Below are 18,317 nucleotides of genomic sequence, written 5' to 3'. Positions count from 1 at the left end.
GTCTAGAACAAACACCCAGGTTCTGAACTTAGTATAACAAAGCCACATGCCGGATCCCTAGTAGGAACGTTTATTTGCATCATGTGCATCTGACTTAGGGGACTCAACACAGGGGTTGGGTCCGTCTAGGACAAGCAACCTGAAAATAATAGACCATCTTTGGCATCCTATCTGCTACATGTTGTATTTAGTCAAGGGCGTATGGGTCATTTGGTCATTTCTAGCATGATGTTATTTTAATCAAAGCATGGGGAACATTTGTGGAATCCAAGAAGCCTTGGAATTCCCTATGTCCCCCACGCTTGCTTTTTGGAAAAGCACATGGGGAACATTTGTGGAATCCAAGAAGTCTTGGAATTCCCATATGTCCCCCACGCTTCATAGGTTGGGAAAAGCGCATGGGGAGCATTTGCGGAATCCAAAAAGTCTTGGAAATCGTTATGTCTCCCATGCCACATTTTTGAAAGAAATAATAAATATAAAAAATAAAATTACAAATAAAAACAAAGCATGAAAATTCAAAAAAGATTTTGTATGTTGTCATCATTTTCCACATATAAGAAAATCGTGAAAAAGGAGAAAATAACAGCATAGAAGTCTAGTAGAGGCGAAACTCTGACGAAATTTCGAAAATGAAAAAATGTCTTGTTTGTTTGTTATATTGAAAGCAAAGGAAAAATAAAAAAAATAAAAATAAAAAAAAGACCATCATTGTTCTGTCTGGTTTTTGAAAATATTAAAGAAAATAGTTTGTTTTGCCATTAAATGAAAATGAAAAAGAGTTTGGTTCTTTTTTTAAATGTTTTATTTTATTTTATTTTGCTTGTCTATGAAAATGCCAGAAATAAAAATGAAAAGAGTCCGGCGTTGAATGTGATTTTATTATTTGTTCCAAAAATAAGTATATATATAATCCAAAAAAAAAATTCAAAAGAAAGTTCAAAATTCAAAAAGATAAAATAGGTAAATAAAAATCCGAAAATATTTTGATTCTTCTTTAGAAAATTCAAAATTCAAAAATACTTTCTTCTTTTCTTTAGAATAAAAAAAATGAAAATTCAAAAAATATTAGTCTTTCTTTTAAAAAGAAAATCAATCAAAAAATAATATTTCCTCTCTTCTTTTAAAATAGTTCTTTTAAACGAAAATTCAAAAAAAAGGTTAGTTCCCCTGCTTATTATTATTTGCCTACTTATTCTTATTTGACCGAACTACGCGGGTTTGATTCTCACCGGGTGTGAGATACGTAGGCAACCCTCATCGGGTCCAATCCCCACCTTCTCAAAAAAGAAGGAATGTTTTATGTTTTTCGTTAATTCGTTTGTTTGTTATAAATGAAAATAATAGAATAATAGTCTATTTGATTGTTGTGAAAATAATAATAAAAAAAATATAGAAAATGGAAAAGGGTCCTCTCAAAAACAGTTTATTTGCCCGAACTACGCGGGTTTGATTCTCACCGGATGTGAGATACGTAGGCAACCCTCATCGGGTCCAACCCCACCGTATATGAGATACGTAGGCAACCCTCATCGGGTCCAACCCCACCTTTGCTAAAATAGCTAAAAAACAAAAAATTTAATCTTGTCATAAATAAGTCGGGTGATGTCCAACCCACCTTTTGCTAAAAAAGCCAAAAAACAAATAATAATAATAATAAAAAAAATATACATTTCAAATTTTAATTTTATCATAAAGAAGTCGGGTGACGCTGTTTTATCAAGACATAGCCGAATGTTCCCGAAAGGGACGCCGGAAGGCTGACTTTGCATAAACAGCCACCTTTTGGGTCATGTTTTGGATTTGGTCCAATTGGCCCACACAGCCTTAAAAATCTTCGTCCCCGAGACGTTGAGAGGCCGTGCTTGCAATATTGAGTTTTCTAATTTGAAAAAATGATAAAAAGAGTTATAAATAAGTCAGGTGATGCTGTTTTGTCATAAATAGCCGAATGTTCCCGAAAGGGATGTCGGAAGGCTGACTTGGCATAAACAGCCACCTTTGGGTCATTTTGAGATATGGACCCACACAGCCTTAAGAAAGCTTCGTCCCCGAGACGATGAAGGGCCGTGTTTACAACGCCAAGTCTTTTACTGTAATCTGGAAAGAAAAAAAATCAAAGAGTCAGCGGTCATGTGAATGCCGTCTTTTGTCATAATAAGGCGAGCCAGCTTCGGCCGCGTCTTAAACCGTTCTTGCCGAAATAGCCTTAGAGTATCTTTCAGTTGTCGAAAGGTTATTTTCGTAAAAGAATGGACAAGTTTTAAAGTGTCAAAATAATCCTCCCCGGCCTCAAAATTCATGTGAAATTTGGAAGGGGCCACATTTGCAAAAAATAACCATTTGGTTGCATTTGTCGAACAGAGAAAGGGAGCTAGAATTTTGTTTTTGAGTCTACCAATCTTTTGATTAGAGCATGCGGTTTGTTTGATTTTCAAGTTTGAGGGTCATCTTTAAATCCTTGAAACCCAGTTTGTTCTAATATGAAAATTGAAAAATGTTTACTGTTGTTTATCTTTTATTGGGCACGAACTACGCAAGGTCTGATTCATGCGGGGTCATGATACGTAGGCAATCTCCATAAGATTCGACCACAACAAAAGAAAAAAGAATGAAAAAAGGGAAAAGAAAAAAAATGAAAAAAAAACAACCTGAAGAAAAATGAAAAAGAAAAAAAATCGAAAAAAAAGGAAAGAAAAACATCGAAAAAAAAGAAAAAGAAAAAAGATGTTGCCAATAATGAGGACCGACTGAGTCCATTCTAACCTGTTTGTTTTGCAAATAAAGTTAAGGTGGTTGGTTTGTGGTAAGCCAGACAATGACACCCAGAATCCTTTACTTGCACCTCATGGTGCACACTCTGCGAGGATCAGGCCTGATGACAGAAGCATTCGAATCCTGTTGGAAACTTGTTGACGGAGATATGGAAGCTGGTAATGGTCTCGGCAGTATTGATGCAAAGCTCAGGGGCTAAGATGCCAGTTCTTGATAAAATCGGGGGTCGCTCCGTTCCTGGTTAGCAAGAGAGAAGCTGTTGGTGGCTTATTTTGTTGTCATTTCGGTTGTTCGGATTATTCTTAGGGTTGTAATCCAAGTATTGTCTTGTGTCAAACCTTCCTATCTTTCCATTTTGTCATATAAGTTTGTTCAAGTTTTGTCGAGGCTGGGTTAGAATTTTATTCTGGTTGTTTTGTTTGTCTGGTCATTCAAACCATTTTCACCGGTAATCTAATGCAAAATCCGGTCCTTTTTATTTCCAGTTTTCTTTTGTTTAGTCCTGTTATCATTTTTTATTCAATGCCGATTCTAGGGACATGACATGCGCACCCAGTTTGGGCCTAATCTCAAAAGTTAATCATAAAACCCTGGAAAGGCGATTCAGACCATTTAAAGGAAATAAGGACGGTTGAGATTATTCAGAGCTCGAGTCATGCGGAACTGGGGCAAGTTGAACACAAAGAAAACCGTTAAAGAAAGGTTCGCCTAAATTGGCATGAGGGTCATTCATAATAATGAGAATGAGAGTGTCGCCCAACGGTGCTTTAGAATTGACAAATGAACAAACATATGTTGAACATAATTGTCAAGTCCAGCACCATCGGAAGAGACTATAAATCTATTGTTTAAATTGTGTTGTTTGCACTTGGCATGTTTTGAAGACTGGAATGACGAAAGCATTTTGTTCTGCTACCCAAACACTTTATCCTTCGTTAACCCCTTTTGAGCCTTATTTATTTTCTTTCATACCCCTCGTTCGGAATCGGTAGCAACGAAAAAGAAGAAAAAAAGAGAAAGAAAGAAAACAAAAACGACAAAAAGAAAGGAGAAATGAGAAAGGAAAAAAAGAAAAGAAAAGAAAATTGATAACAAAGAAAAAATCATATGAAAAAGAGGAATTGGGAACTATGTTTGACCTGATTCCTCAAAGAGGATACGTAGGCGCTTCACGGCTCGGTCATAGTTTTGAAAAATGAAAAAAAAACAATCAAAATATCCCCAAGCAAGAAACTGGGGCAAAGGTTGCGTTTGTTGTAAATAAATCTAATTCCGAAGGTTGTAATTAATAACCCGAAATCGATTCATTTTTGAGCCTTTAATACCCTTTCTTTCTAGCCCTATCCAAAACCCACATTACGGTCCAAAGAAAGACCTTCTGACCAGTCTTCAAAAGATGCCAAGTCAGACAAATAAGATTCTTACCGGCGAACATAACATTCTGTTTCCACAACAGAAAGGAGTCTAATCTCCAACAAAAAGAGTCATGCCGGCAACACTCCAAATTCCCAGCTGGAAAGTGATACAAATGAGAGAGTCTTATTGGTGAAAACCTTCACAGACCCCATAAGGCGATAAAAGCTGAGAGAAAACCAAAATGAGAGAGGCTTGATAGTGAAAACCCTTCGGGCACTACAAGTCGAATAAGAGTGAGAATCAGATGGGGAATCGCCAATTGAAGATCTTGAAAGAGGATTGACGGTAAAGGATAGGCCTCATATGCATGTCATGGCCATTAGAGTCGGCATCTGCATTTGATAGGGTTTTTATTTATAGTTTCTTTTGTTAAAAGAGTCATGTTTTTTTCCTTTGTCTTTTTATTCTGTTCCCTTTTATCTTTTTCCTTTCATAGAAAAATCTCCAATAGAGTCTGTCTGGTCAGAACAAGTATGAAGTGACTTCGAATAGGCCATCAGCTTTCCAAAAATGAGATCTGACTAGTACATCCAAGGGGTATAGTCAGCAGGGAACAAACGCGAGGCCAGTGTCAATACAGATATCCCCAGCAAAAGGGAATTGACAGAAGGATTGACAAGCGTTATAAACCTCAAGGCCAAGGCCCATGGACAAAGCAAGGAAAGCAGTGAGCATGATTTGGCGAAATCCACACTAGACTAAAAGGTCGGGGAAATGCCAGTTTCCGAGCTATGCCACAAAAGAAGAGGGATATCCCCATCAGAAAGGGATTTTACCCAGCAAATAAAATCGTCCCCAACAAGTTGTGCAACGCAAAGCAAGGAAGGAAAAGAGGAAAAGTCATCCCGTTGGGAGTATCACAACCAACCACCATGTTTTAAACTAACAATTTTGTTTGATTTGAAACAGGTAAAGGAAATGGCATTGATGCCAGAATTGCATGCCACAAGGGATATTATCAAACTGGGGCAGAAAATTTTCCTTCCATTTAGAAAATTTTCTGGAAGTCAGGTACCCCCAGCTGATAACATTTTACCCAACAGTGTTATCCCTAGCAGGTAAGTAAATAATTCTTCAACAGTGTTATCCCTAGCGGTTGCGAGGGGTCCAACACAAGGTTGGAAAGTCGGTATCCTCAGCAGTTAGACTTCAAAGGAGGAAGCTAATAATAATAATAATAATAAATAAATAAATAAATAAATAAAAAGAATAAATAATAAAAAATGGGGAAGGTAGAAAATGAAAATTCATCCCAATCCCCAGCAAGTATTCGAGGTAAGACATCTTCAAGTCTTATGGATATTTTGGGTTCATCCGCCCTCAAATAGGATATGTCGGGTTCATCCGCCCTCAAATAGGATATGTTGGGTTCATCCGCCCTCAAATAGGATATGTCGGGTTCATCCGCCCTCAAATAGGATATGTTGGGTTCATCCGCCCTCAAATAGGATCTGTTGGGTTCATCCGCCCTCAAATAGGATCTGTCGGGTTCATCCGCCCTCGAATAGGATATTTTGGGTTCATCCGCCCTAGAATAGGATTTTATTTTCAAAGTTATTGTTAAAGACAGGCGCCCACCTGAATAACGAGAGGAATACATTTCAGTCTTTAAATTTCTTGACAGGCGCCCACCTGAATAACGAGAGGAATACTTTTGTCTGTGCATTCCATATTCTAGGCACCCACCTGTATAACAAGGGAATACATTTTGTGTCTTTACCATTAGGCGCCCACCTGTATAACAAGGGAATACATTCCACGTCTTTACCCATAGGAGATGCATTTTCCTCCTAAGTTTGTTTTAGTTGCACCAATAGGAGATGCATTTCCTCCTAAGTTTTAGTTTTACCCATAGGAGATGCATTTCCTCCTAAGTTTAAGTTTCACCCATAGGAGACGCATTTCCTCCTAAGTTTATGTTTTACCCATAGGAGATGCATTTCCTCCTAAGTGGTTGTTAAAGATATTAAAAAAAAAAAAAAAAAAAAACAACAACAACAACAAACAATGACCTAGTCTGATGAACTTTCTCCTAGGATCAAAATCTTAGTCCGATGAATTTTTCTCCTAAGATAGAGACCTAGTCTGACGAACCTTCTCCTAGGATCAAAATCTTAGTCCGATGAATTTTTCTCCTAAGATAGAGACCTAGTCTGACGAACCTTCTCCTAGGATCAAATCTCAGTCTGATGAATCTTTCTCCTGAGATACCAAAAACAAAAAATGACCTAGTCTGACGAACCTTCTCCTAGGATCAAAATCTTAGTCCGATGAATTTTTCTCCTAAGATAGAGACCTAGTCTGACGAACCTTCTCCTAGGATCAAATCTCAGTCTGATGAATCTTTCTCCTGAGATACCAAAAACAAAAAATGACCTAGTCTGACGAACCTTCTCCTAGGATCAAAATCTTAGTCTGACGAATTTTTCTCCTAAGATAGAGACCTAGTCTGACGAACCTTCTCCTAGGATCAAAATCTCAGTCTGATGAATCTTTCTCCTGAGATACCAAAAACAAAAAATGACCTAGTCTGACGAACCTTCTCCTAGGATCAAAATCTTAGTCTGACGAATTTTTCTCCTAAGATAGAGACCTAGTCTGACGAACCTTCTCCTAGGATCAAAATCTCAATCTGATGAATCTTTCTCCTGAGATACCAAAACAAAAAATGACCTAGTCTGACGAACCTTCTCCTAGGATCAAAATCTTAGTCTGACGAATTTTTCTCCTAAGATAGAGACCTAGTCTGACGAACCTTCTCCTAGGATAAAAATCTTAGTCCGATGAATCTTTCTCCTAAGATGCTAAAAAAAACATTTTTGAAAAAAAAAGAAAAAAAAAAGAAAAAAAGGAGTCATTTTCCTAAATCCAGGCGCCCACCTGTATAACGAGAGGAATACATTTCAGTCTTTTTATTTTTTAAGTGTTGAAATTGGGAGCCCGCCCAGATAACAGAGGCATACATTCAGTTTTTACTTTCAAGTGTTGAAATTGGGAGCCCGCCCATAATAACAGAGGAATACATTCAGTCTTTTATTTTAAGTGTTGAAATTGGGAGCCCGCCCAGATAACAGAGGCATACATTCAGTCTTTTTATTTTTTTTAGTGTTGAAATTGGGAGCCCGCCCAGATAACAGAGGCATACATTCAGTTTTTACTTTCAAGTGTTGAAATTGGGAGCCCGCCCATAATAACAGAGGAATACATTCAGTCTTTTATTTTAAGTGTTGAAATTGGGAGCCCGCCCAGATAACAGAGGCATACATTCAGTCTTTTTATTTTTTAAGTGTTGAAATTGGGAGCCCGCCCAGATAACAGAGGCATACATTCAGTTTTTACTTTCAAGTGTTGAAATTGGGAGCCCGCCCATAATAACAGAGGAATACATTCAGTCTTTAATTTTAAGTGTTGAAATTGGGAGCCCGCCCAGATAACAGAGGCATACATTCAGTCTTTTTTTATTTCAGGTGTTGAAATTGGGAGCCCGCCCAGATAACAGAGGCATATATTCCACGTCTTTACCCATAGGAGACGCACTTCCTAAGAAAGTTTCACCAGTAGGAGACGCACTTCCTAAAAAGTTTCACCAGTAGGAGACGCACTTCCTAAGTTTGTTTCACCAATAGGAGACGCACTTCCTAAGCAAGTTTCACCAATAGGAGACGCACTTCCTAAGTTAATTTCACCGATAGGAGACGCACTTCCTAAGTTTATTTCACCAATAGGAGACGCACTTCCTAAGTTTATTTCACCAATAGGAGACGCACTTCCTAGGTTCAGTTTCACCAATAGGAGACGCACTTCCTAAGCAAGTTTCACCAATAGGAGACGCACTTCCTAAGTTAATTCCACCGATAGGAGACGCACTTCCTAAGTTTATTTCACCAATAGGAGACGCACTTCCTAGGTTCAGTTTCACCAATAGGAGACGCACTTCCTAAGCAAGTTTTACCTAGTAGGAGACGCACTTCCTAAGAACAGTTTTCCCAATAGGAGACGCACTTCCTAAGCAAGCTTCACCAGTAGGAGACGCACTTCCTAATCTGATTCATTTTAAGTTCGACCATAGGAGACACCATTCCTAGTCCAGTTTTTTGAAGTTTACCCGTAGGAGACGCACTTCCTAGTCGAGATTTTATTCATAGGAGACGCACTTCCTAGTTCTAGTCACTGAAATTTTCACCCTTAGGAGACGCACTTCCTAGTTTAGCTCATTCCGATTCAACCATAGAAGACACACTTTCTAGTTTGAGTCATTGAGGTTTTTATTTTAGCAGACACATTTGCTAGCAAGAGTTTTGGTTTTACTCATAGGAGATGCACATCCTAGTCTTTAGTTTACTCTCATCATTGAATCAGTAGTGTAAGTGAGTTACAATTTTGCTAACGACTCACTAATCTTCCCAGTACAAACTGGGTTAGAAAATTTTGTTTGTTTTGTTTGTTTTGATTGTCAGGGACCCGCCTGTAGAACGGAGGTTGTTGCGTGTCGAAGATAGAAGAAGTCAGGAGTCCGCCTGTAGAACGGAGAAGCATGTTTCAAGATCAAGCAGTGACCCACTGGAAAGCAGAAGGTTACAACAAAAATCCCCAGCACTCAATCCAAGATAGAAGCAACAAGAAGCTTGCCCCAAGAATGCAAGTCCACAGTCTGGGATGATCAACAGAAGCTGGTCACCAAAAAACAAAAAAAAAACAAGAAGAAAAAGAGAAAGAAAAAAAAAAGAACCCAAATTACGGAAGTGGAAAACAAATGTGGTCTGCTCAAGAACTAGCACCTACAACTAGCAAGTATCAAGGTTCAGATCCAAAGTCTGTATGAAGCACCATTCAAGATTCAAGACCAAGTTTCAGAAGACTTAAGAGATAGGAATCTTTGTAACTAGTAGCTGATAGGCTTAGTTAGTCTTTTTCAGTTTTCATTTTTGTTGTAATGACAGGACCGCGGACCGGAACCTCAACAGAACGGCACCTCGATCGGCTCTTCACCTCGGTACACTTCGTTGTCTCTCTCATTCCCGAACTACACGTGGCCTGATTCCTGTATAACCAAGGATATGTAGGCAGCTCAGATACCAGGGCTCGGTCACAATCCCTCCCTTTCCTTAAGTGTAGTCCGTCCAAGTAATGGTCGGGTCAAAAACACGTCTAGTCGTTCTTTGTCGGAAAACTCTTCGTGTTTCCAGTCAAAGAGGGGCAGCTGTAAGCACGTGATTTTTGACCCTCCCCGGGAATTTTTACGTTCTTAAGCTTAAATATCTAATTTAGGACTAGTATAGTCATTTTAACTATTTTTACTTTATTTCGTTGCAGAAAGAAAAATTTCAAAAAATATATATAAAAATTTTAGTTTATGTATCTCTCATAAATTTGAAAAATACAAAAATTGCACTTTACTTTTGTACTTTATATAATTTCGAAAATTACAAAAAATAAATAAAATATAGTTCTATTAAGGTTTTATAGTCATTTTAACTTTGAAAAAAATACAAAAATATTACCTCATATTTTATCTTAATATTTAAAAACGAAAATTACAAAAAATAGTTTTATTAGTATTTTGTAGCTATTTTTAAACCTTGAAAAATATTTAAAAAGATATAGTTTTGTTTAAATACTAGTCTTATTTTTGGTAGTTATTTTGCTTACATAGGACTAGTTAAGCAACGTGTTCCTATTTCTCGGGTCCGGGCAAAAGAATAATATTCGGGTTTAAACTACCCGGTTTTAGGCCTAATTTTCGGACCGAGCCCATAATTAACCGTGTCCAGGACACGTGGGGAACCCCACCACGCGTGGGGGACATATGCCTCGAACCCCACCACGCGTAGGGCTCATTTTCATGGGCAAAGCATTACAAAACACGGACCAACGAAAAGGGACGGGGGGACTTTTTAAAAAAATGGGAAAAAGGGGTACTGTTCCCTTTTCTTCTTCATAAAGAAGAACGAACGAAAACAAGAAAAAAGAAAAACTGGAAAAATTTGAAGAAGGAGGACTGTTCCTCCGTCTTCTTCCTGAAGAAAACGAAAGGAAAACCCTAGGAAAACCAGTGAAACCATCGAGCTCCCCTCCCCTCGTCACCACTGTTCGCCACCTTCTTCCTCATCGTTACCTCCACCATAATCACCATAACCAGTCCGTCACCTTCTCCATCACCCCCCCCCCAGCGAAACCACCTCCTTCCTCACCCAAACCAGTCGAAAACCCTACTCCAAACACCAACACCAAACAGGCCCGTCACCGTCCCCTCGACCTTGCTGTCGCCACCAGCTTCGTCGCACCCCCCGTCCAGCAAAACCACCAAACCAGTCGCCCTCACGTCCAAAAACCAGCTCAACACCACCACCAAACGTCACTGCCCAAACAGCCCGTCGCACTCCCCTCGTCAACCACCGTCTGAACCAAACAACCCCACTCACCCAACGCTGGAACCACCATCGAACGACCCTTTCATCAGCTCGTTCACTAGTCCGGCAGCTTGCTCGACACAGCTGCTTCCGCCTCCTGCTTTGCCCCCTTCCAGCCTCATCGACCGCTACCCGAACGACCTTCCATAGCTCCTCCTTCTTCGCATCCAAACGACCCCTTTCTGTGGCATGTCCTCGAGCTAGCCTGCTGCGTCGCAAAATCCAGCAGTAGCAACAGTTTGGTCCAAGCTTTCTATTTCCATCGAGGTCGTCTCTGGTCGTCTTTGGTTCGTCGAGGTCCGGTACGTTGAGCTTGACGTCGAAGTTCCGTCGTTCCGTTATTGGAGAGGTGTCCGACAGTTGTCGGTCCAGTTGGTTGTTGTTTTTGCTTCAAACAGGTGCATGCGCATTTTTAAACTTGTTATATTTGCTTAATTGAAATGAAATGATATGGATTTCCTACGCACTGTTTGTGTATCAGATTTGTTGAATATCGGATTTCCTATTCTGAAAGGTGTTAATTACTTAGTTTGTCCTAATAGTTGTTTATACATGTGGTAGTAACGTTAAAATTTTAGTAGCAATTTTAATTCCGCAGGAAAAAAAACCGCTTCATCAAATGAGTTCAATTTATAACCCATGATCTAGTGAAGTAGCGAAAAACGTAGTTGTTTTAGTCTTGTCCTTTTCCTAAAACAAAAACAAAAAAAAAAGAGAAAAAATAAATAAATAAACAAAAAACGAGACTAGCTTCGCCAAAAAAAAATAATAAAAAAAATGTACAGATTGCGGAGCCTTCATAAAATATGTGTATTAAATACTTAGATTCCGGGACGGGCCGTTTAATAAATTTCACGGCCCTACCCAAAAATAATAACGCGCTAGTTGCTTTAGGCGCGCCTTAAATAATTTATTCTCCTTAAACTCGGGTGCGCATTTATGTGACCCAAATCCAAGTCTCAACGAAATCGAAATGTATCTTTAATCACGGGTACATTGATTGTGACGTTGTCTGAGATGCATTTCCATGACATTGCAAATTCTTTTTTAAAAAAAAAATTAATAATGAATGAGACGAGCCTCGCCAAATAAAAATGCAAATTGCGGGGCCCTAAATAATTAGTCATAATAAATACTTAGAATTTGGGATGGACCGTTTAGTGAGTTTCACTGCCTTCCCTAAAGATAATAACGCGTTAGCCTCTTTAGACGCGATTTAATTAAATTACATTCTTAAACTCGGGTGTGCATTTCATGCGACCCAAATCCAAATCCTAAAACATCAAATAAAATATGTTTCGGATTGTGGGTGCATTTCATGTGACACAGTCCAAAGATATATTTTAAGCGATGTTCACATTCTTGTAAAAACAATAATAATAAAGCGGTTAAAAGATAAATTTGCACATAAGTTCATATTGTATTAAAAATCAGATAAATAAGCCAAATATAACAGTTGAGCGACCGTGCTAAAACCACGGAACTCGGGAATGCCTAACACCTTCTCCCGGGTTAACAGAATTCCTTATCTAGATTTCTGGTACGCAGACTGTAATATAGAGTCATTATTTTCCTCGATTCGGGATTAAAATTGGTGACTTGGGACACCCTAAATCTCCCAAGTGGCGACTCTGAAATTAACAAACCAATCCCGTTTCGATTGTCCCTTAATTGGAAAAAACTCCCCATGCGCCCCCTCGGGCGCGGAAAAAGGAGGTGTGACAATATCTAGGGGGTGGGACCCTATGTTGGAAAGATTACCAGATTATGCTGGCATCGACTAGGGAATGAGACCCTATGTTGCAAAATATGTAGCTAGAGATTGGAGATCCTATGTTACCATGGTTTTGAATTTTTCTTCTTCTTTCTTTTCATTTCACTTTTAGCACTTTGTTTAGGAGAATGAATGAAGAGTTTGAAAGGGAATTTCCTATTTGGGGTTAACTTTTGCTGCAGGGCCGTTTTGGTCGCTTCGCACCTTGCTTTTATTGCACCTGCTTCTTGCGAGGTTGTTTTGGATTGCACCTATTTTCCTGTTTTCAAATCAAAGAACAATTTTCCAGTTTGAAACGGTGGTTGGTTTTGTGGCCTTGATTGTTTCAATCACTTGATCTTGGCCCAGCTCTTTCAATAAGAATCTCCATTGCTCGCTGACTCTCTAGAAATTGGTTTCATTTCTAAACCCGGGGAACTTGACTTTCCCAAATTCCACCTAATGATTGACCCGTGTGGGGATTGGCCTTTTTCCATCTTATTTTGCCTTTATGGGCACTTAACTTTGATTTCCTTTATTTTCAAGAGTTTCTGACTCCGGAGCATTGGCCATCATAGCCAGTCGAGGTCGACTTGATGCACCTGCTGAGGCTGGATGCTTTCTTGAATATTAGCTTTTGTCAAACAAAAAACCTGTAAAACCAATTTTGCCATCTCTTTTTTGTATTAGTTTCGGAGGAGAGTTAAACCGAAAGGGATTCAAAGAAAAACAAACAACAGACAGGATAATGAATTTAAATGAGAAGTGTCCCTTTCGAGGAAAGGAAAGGACTTATCTAGAGTGCATGCAGACTTCAATAGACATGGCATGCTTCTTGGACTGAACACTCGATCTGTGCAAACCATCCAATTCTCATAATCCATCATAACCCCTATCTCAAAACCAAGAAACCTTGGTAGGACTCTATCAGTACCAATGGTTGTAAGGGATCCCTTTTTTCGATCAGTGGTGCCCTTTGCGGTTTTTCACCAACCGGCCTCTTTCATTGCTCTTCTTACCATCGTCTTATAGTGTTCTTTGCGAGTTTTCACTAACAAGACTCTCTCATTTTTAATTTTTCTGCTTACCATCACCTTATGGTGCCCGGGTAGGTTTTCACCACTAAGACTCTCTCATTTTATTTCTCTCTTTTGGTTGTATCAGATCCAAGTAACCACATCCTCTAATTTCGAACATCTCCACCGATTGATCAGAAGGACTTGAACAAGATTTGGGGTAAAAAGAGTTCGGATTGAATTACAACTCTGGAACCTTTCAGGTGAACCGTCATAGAGCCATTATAACTATTGCCCCAGTTTCAACTTTGGGGAAATGTGTATTTTTGTTTTGGTGTGACTGAACCCCAGAGAGAGGCTGACTACGTATCCTTTCGTAATCAAGTCGAATGTAGTTCAGGAAAGCTTCTCTTTTTTTTCTTTTTTTAAAACATTTTTGGGTTCCAAAGAGGGTAATAAAAGAAAGGTAACTGGCTCAAAGGGTTAGCAAACACTTGACAATGTTTGGGTAGCAAGAATGAAAACCTTAGTCATCCCAATCGGAGAATATATGTACCGCAGAAGGGTTAAACATAATACCTTTTGACCACGTCCGCATTGACAGCTGTTTCGGGGTCATTTCCTTCAATGTCCCCTAAGTACAATGTCCCTTTCGGCAACAATTTCCTTATGATGTATTGACCTTTCCAATTTGGAGTGAACTTTCCTTTTTCTTGCTTATGATGCGGGAGAATACGTCTCAAAATGAGTTGCCCCACTTCAAAGTTCATGGGCCGCACTTTCTTGTTGCAGGCGCGGGCCATTATTTGTTGATACAAATGTCCGTGACAAACAGCGGCCATCCGTTTTTCATCAATCATGGTTAACAGTTCTAGACGGGTCTTGACCCATTCATTGTCCTCAATCTCAGCTTCAACAATGATTCGAAGAGATGGAATTTTAACTTCTGCGGGTATTACAGCTTCAGTGTCATAAACCAATAGATAGGGTGTTGCCCCAACTGATGTGCGCATGGTTGTGTGATATCCCAAAAATGCAAATGGCAATTTTTCATGTCATTGTCTAGAACTTTGAATCATTTTCCTGAGGATCTTCTTGATGTTTTTATTCGCTGCTTCAATAGCACCATTAGCTTTGGGCCGATAAGGGGTAGAATTCCGATGTGTGATCTTAAATTGTTCGCATACCTCCATCATCAAATGACTGTTCAAATTTGTAGCATTGTCTGTGATGAAGTTTTAGGAATACCAAAACGATAAATAATGTTGGAATGCACGAAATCCACCACCGTTTTCTTGGTGAAGGCTTTGAGAGTGACTGCTTCAATCCACTTTGTGAAATAGTCAATGGCAACTAAGATGAATCCGTGCCCATTTGAAGCTTTTGGCTCAATCAGCCCAATGACATTCATACCCTAAGCAACAAATGGCCATGGTGCTGACATAGGATGTAATTCTCAAGGCGATGCATGTCACCGTGTACCTGACACTGATGACACTTTCGGACAAAACTGAAGCAATCCTTTTCCATAGTCATCCAGTAATAACCTGCCCGAAGGATTTTCTTTGCAAGGACGTATTTATTCATATGGGGCCCGCATACTCCTGCGTGCACCTCATTCATGATTCTTTCGGCCTCTTGGGCATCCACGCATCTTAAAAAGTTTAGATCTGGAGTCCTTTTATACAAGACTTCTCTGCTCAAAAAGAAACTATTGGCGAGCCTTCGAATGGTTCTCTTTTGGTCTCCACTAGCTTGTTCAGGATATTCATTTGTTTTCAAGAATCTTTTGATATCATGATACCATGGTTGAACATCTGGTTCTATCTCAACTACATTGCAATAACCATGTCTTTCTTGAATTTGGATTTCCAATGGGTCAATGTGGACATTGCATGGATATGACAGCATCGAGGACAAAGTAGCTAGTGCATCGGCTAACTCATTGTGAAATCGAGGAATGTACCTGAACTCTACGAATTTGAACCACTTGCTAAGATCTTCCACATGTTGCCTATATGGAATAAGCTTGATATCCCGAGTTTCCCATTCACCTTGAGCTTGTCGAATAATCAAGTCGGAATCTCCCATGATTAACAATTCTTCCATATCCTGGTCGATTACCATGTTCATGCCCAAAATGCAGGCTTCATACTCGGCAGTGTTGTTCATACAGAAAAACCGAAATCGGGTTGTGGTTGGATAGTGCTGACCAGTGGGCAAAATCAAAATTACCCCAATCCCGACACCTGTTGCGTTCACAACTCCATCGAAGAACATTTTCCAAGCATTAGTGTCTTCTGGAATTACCTTAACTGAATTTACTTCCTCATCTGGAAAGTAAGTACTAAAAGGCTGATATTCATTATCAACAGGATTTTCAGCTATGTGATCCACCAAGGCTTGAGCTTTTATTATCGTGCGGGTGACATAGACTATATCAATCTCTGTGAGCAGGATTTGCCATTTCGCTAATCTTTCTGTGGGAATTGGCTTTTGGAATATGTACTTCAAAGGATCCAATCTGGTGATGAGATAGGTGGTGTAGGCCAACAAGTAATGCCTAAGCTTCTGAGTGACCCAAGTTAGGGCGCAGCAAGTTCTTTCCAATAAAGTGTATTTGGCTTCATAACTAGTGAACTTCTTGCTCAAATAGTATATGGCTTGTTCTTTCTTCCCAGTCACATCATGTTGCCCAAGAACACATCCAAAAGAATTCTCCAACACTATCAAGTACAAGAACAAAGGCCTTCTAGGCTCGGGTGGAACCAACACTGGCGGATTTGACAGATATTTTTTTATTTTGTTGAAGGCTTCTTGACACTCATCTGTCCATCTAATCGCCACGTCTTTCTTCAACAACTTAAATATGGGCTCACACGTGGAAGTCAGCTGAGCAATGAACCTGCTGATGTAATTCAACCTACCCAACAGACTCATAACCTCTTTCTTGGTTCTCAAAGGAGGCAAATCCTGAATAGGTTTTATCTTTGTTGGATCTAGCTTGATGCCCCTCCGACTGACTATAAACCCCAAAAGTTTCTCAGATGGTACTCCAAATGCACACTTAGTTGGATTTAACTTCAAGTCATACTTAAGCAGACGCTCAAAGAACTTTCTCATATCCCGCACATGGTCGTCCTGCGTTCTTGATTTAATGATCACATCATCCACATACACCTCAATTTCCTGGTGCATCATGTCGTGAAAGATGGCAGTCATAACTCTCATGTAAGTTGCCCCGACGTTCTTTAAATCAAACGGCATGACCTTGTAACAGTAAGTACCCCAAGGTGTAGTGAAAGCCAACTTTTCTGCATCTTCTTCATCCATCAGAACGTGATGATACCCAGCATAACCATCCACGAAAGACTGTATCTCATGTTTGGCACAGTTGCTAACAAGGATGCGGATGTTTGGTAATGGGAAGTTGTCCTTGGGGATTGCTTTGTTCAAATCCCAATAATCAACACACACTCGAGTTTTCCCATCTTTCTTTGGCACTGGGACCACATTAGCCAACCATATGGTGTATCGAACCACTCGGATCACACCCGCTTTCAACTATTTGGTGACTTCTTCTTTAATCTTGTCATTGATATCCGTTTTAAACTTTCTCTGCTTTTGTTGGACAGGGGTATAACCGGGGTAAGTTGGCAATTTGTGCACCACTAAATCAACACTCAGTCCTGGCATATCATCATAGGACCAGGCAAACACATCTTTGAATTCGATCAAAAGTTGGACCACTACATCCCTAGTTCTTTCATCAGCGTGAATGCTTATCATGGTTTCCTGGACCTCTTCTGAACTACTCAAATTAACCAGCTCAATTTCATTTAAGTTTGGCTTAGGCTTATTCTCAAATTGTTCCAGTTCTCGGTTTATTTCCCTAAAAGCCTCATCTTTATCATATTCTGGTTCTTGATTCATTATTTCACAGTTAGATAGCGTGTTAGGATCTAGGCATGAAATCCGCAAGCATGTCATGTTATTTAAATCCGCATTATTAGAACTAAAAAGAGAGATAAGAAAAATAACAAAAACCAGAAAGAATAAAGAGAGAGCTTCATATACAATGAAATATTGATATCATTTCATTGAATTTGAAGATAGAAGGGTTTACATTAGAATTTAAAAGACAATAAACTAAAAGACATTCGAGTTACACCCTGGAATAACTCGGAATGCAGAAAAGATGGCAAGACTGAACTATCGGGATTCCCACCTGACTGGGAACGGAGTAGCCTTCCAATTTTGAAGTTTGGCATCTGGCCCCATATACTGCACCTCAACAGTGCCTGGACCATGTGAGCCTCCACACGGCTGGACCATGTGAGCCTCATATAACATTTTCCTCATTTCCAACACATATATCCTCAATTTCTTCGGTCGTGAAGGCCTCTTCTTCTTCTTCTTCTTCTATGTACCTTGGCTTAACAAACGTTCTGCGAAGATGCGAGACTGGCTAAGGCAGAACCCACCCATCATTGTTACGTTTATTATCCCATTTTATGTCAGCTTCAGTAGCTCGGAAGCCGACACTAAAGAAGTTCTCACTGGCAATCAAAGTGATAAGCTCTGTAATGCCTTGCAAAGATGCCCCAAGCCCTTTCCTAGGCTTGTAGTCATATTTTATCATTTCACTAGCGACCATGATTGACGCATTTGACAAGAAGGGTTGAGGACACAGGGTTCCTTCCTCACACTGATCCGCGGCCACGATTTCAAAATCTTGGTAGACTATGAGCTCACTACCTTCTTCAGCCTCCAGACATGGGACTGACGGGTCCCTATAGATTGATTGCTCATCTTCTCTGTGGACCACGATTTCCTGGTTTTCATGTTCAAACTTAACCATTTGGTGGAGAGTAGAGGGTACGGCCCCTGTCGTATGGATCCAAGGCCCTCCTAGGAGAAAATTGTAGGAAGTGTCCATGTCCAAAA

Source organism: Nicotiana tabacum, chromosome 5 (genome assembly GCF_000715075.1).
Source record: "Nicotiana tabacum cultivar K326 chromosome 5, ASM71507v2, whole genome shotgun sequence".
Lineage (NCBI taxonomy): Eukaryota > Viridiplantae > Streptophyta > Magnoliopsida > Solanales > Solanaceae > Nicotiana > Nicotiana tabacum.
The sequence above is the reverse complement of the archived record's forward strand: the minus strand, read 5'-3'. Positions refer to the sequence as shown.